Source organism: Chiloscyllium punctatum, unplaced genomic scaffold (assembly GCF_047496795.1).
Source record: "Chiloscyllium punctatum isolate Juve2018m unplaced genomic scaffold, sChiPun1.3 scaffold_969, whole genome shotgun sequence".
Taxonomy (NCBI): domain Eukaryota; kingdom Metazoa; phylum Chordata; class Chondrichthyes; order Orectolobiformes; family Hemiscylliidae; genus Chiloscyllium; species Chiloscyllium punctatum.
In genome coordinates this window covers 32,501-35,000 of record NW_027310703.1, presented here as the reverse complement: position 1 = coordinate 35,000, position 2,500 = coordinate 32,501, and the positions used below count along the sequence as shown (strand labels likewise).

The 2,500-nt window shown below is 62.3% G+C and overlaps 1 non-coding gene across 1 annotated transcript; it reads right to left on the bottom strand.

The window, feature by feature from the left end:
• Positions 1–355: 355 nt before the first annotated feature.
• Positions 356–509, bottom strand: LOC140474383 (5.8S ribosomal RNA). Its single transcript, XR_011959069.1, has one exon. It is a non-coding gene; the product is annotated as a 5.8S ribosomal RNA (ribosomal RNA).
• Between the last annotated feature and the right edge of the window lie 1,991 nt (positions 510–2,500).

Sequence of the window (2,500 nt, the reverse complement as noted above, 5' to 3'; positions counted from 1 at the left end):
TGCAGAGCTTAGGCAGACCCCCCACTGGAGGCTCAACACTTCGTGGCAGCTCCGTGTCCCAGAGACCAGGAGGGTTGGCACACACACACAGTGTGAACCACCGACAGCCATTCTGGGACCGGTGACAGCCGTGCTGGCCCCACTGCCACGACACAGACGGACGCCAGGCCGCGCTCCCCGGCGGGGGGATGGCGTCGAGCCTGACGAACGGAATGTGCAGGGTGGGGGGGAAAGGCCAAGCGCTCCGACGCCGGAGGGCTCCGGAGTCTGAACTTAGGGGGACAAAGAGGACGGGTCCTCTGCGACACCCCAGCCGCGCTCTCGCCAGCCAAGGCGAGTGCGATTGATTGCCAAACGACCCTCAGACAGGCGTGGCCCCGGGAAGAACCCGGGGCCGCAAAGTGCGTTCAAAGTGTCGATGATCAATGTGTCCTGCAATTCACATTAATTCTCGCAGCTAGCTGCGTTCGTCATCGACGCACGAGCCGAGTGATCCACCGTCAAGAGTTGTCTGAGTTTGTTTTAGGTCTCTCCCTCGCCAGAGGAAAGCGACCCGGACCGCACATACGCTCCCCACCTTGAGCTACAGCCACCTGCACGCCGGCGTGCGGGCGGAGCAGGGTGGCGTGAAGCGATGGGGAGCACCATCCTGGTGCGGCCCGCAGAAACATACGTCTATTGGGGGGAGGAGGACAGGGCGCCCAAGAGGCGATGCGTGCCCCAACGCACCGCAGCGACGGAGGCAGGATCACCGCCACCATGTCGCCCGCCTAGTATCACGAGGCGTGCAGCAGCTTTGCCCTAGGAAAAGCAGAGGCGGGAACGGGCACCGGCCATCGGTTCGGCAGCGTCACTGACGCGTGCACGTGGCGGCGTGTCGGCGAGCGGACTTCCTGCGAGGAGGCGGGGGCGGCACTCGCCCGAGCAGACGCCCGCCCGGCCCAGCCACCGCCGAGGTGGACTGGGAGTCGCGGCAACGGCTCGTCATACTCGTTCCCACACTCACAGCGCAGCTTGCCCGCAAGCCACCGACCACCGATCGACGCCAGGCGCCCCGACCGAGAGCGGGATCGCTCGTTCGCCCTGCTGGCAGTTCGCTGGGGATCACTACTGCACGGAGCTCGGAGACCGACGGGCGGCAACTCGAGAGTCTTTAAACCACCACCCCCATCCCGCAAGTGCAAAGAGGCTGTATACGCACAGACGGGTGAGGGGAATAGGTACCCCGTCGGGTTTGAAGGGAGCGTGACTAGATAGCAACGATGTAAACCCAGCCGATTTGGGAGCGAAAGACCGGCGCCTGCATCACCGGCTTCGTTTCCCGTGGCTGGAGAGTACACCGAAACCCTCCGTCTGTCGCGAGCTCCCGACGACGCGGTGCCGCCAAGCAGCAGGGCCGGACCTGGTGTGGCTCCCCTCGTCGATCACAGACCGGTCGGCACTACTGACGAGACGGTGGAACGGGCTTCGCCCCTTGTGACGAAGGGTGATGCGAACCCGCCCGCCCGCGTGCGTTCGGGGTGGACTCGGCAAACGGAGATTTGAAATCGGAAAGTGTCCTCCTGCCCCGCGCAGGTAGGCGCCCAACAGTTGTGGGGGGTTTGGCGGTGACCACGGCTGCAGGGCCTGCTACCCCGACGAGCTCTCCTGCTGGCCCCGAAACCACCCTCGCGAGACAAGTTGAAACGGAAACGGGCGTACCCCCAAGCCGACGATCCTTTCTTATTTGTTACTTTTTTTTTCACTTGCTCGAGTTGTGGCGATTTGGCGGTGACCACGGCTGCAGGGCCTGCTACCCCGACGAGCTCTCCTGCTGGCCCCGAAACCACCCTCGCGAGACAAGTTGAAACGGAAACGGGCGTACCCCCAAGCCGACGATCCTTTCTTATTTGTTACTTTTTTTTTCACTTGCTCGAGTTGTGGCGATTTGGCGGTGACCACGGCTGCAGGGCCTGCTACCCCGACGAGCTCTCCTGCTGGCCCCGAAACCACCCTCGCGAGACAAGTTGAAACGGAAACGGGCGTACCCCCAAGCCGACAGAGATCCTTTCTTATTTGTTACTTTTTTTTTTCACTTGCTCGAGTTGTGGGGGTTTGGCGGTGACCACGGCTGCAGGGCCTGCTACCCCGACGAGCTCTCCTGCTGGCCCCGAAACCACCCTCGCGAGACAAGTTGAAACGGAAACGGGCGTACCCCCAAGCCGACGATCCTTTCTTATTTGTTACTTTTTTTTTTCACTTGCTCGAGTTGTGGGGGTTTGGCGGTGACCACGGCTGCAGGGCCTGCTACCCCGACGAGCTCTCCTGCTGGCCCCGAAACCACCCTCGCGAGACAAGTTGAAACGGAAACGGGCGTACCCCCAAGCCGACGATCCTTTCTTATTTGTTACTTTTTTTTTCACTTGCTCGAGTTGTGGGGGTTTGGCGGTGACCACGGCTGCAGGGCCTGCTACCCCGACGAGCTCTCCTGCTGGCCCCGAAACCACCCTCGCGAGACAAG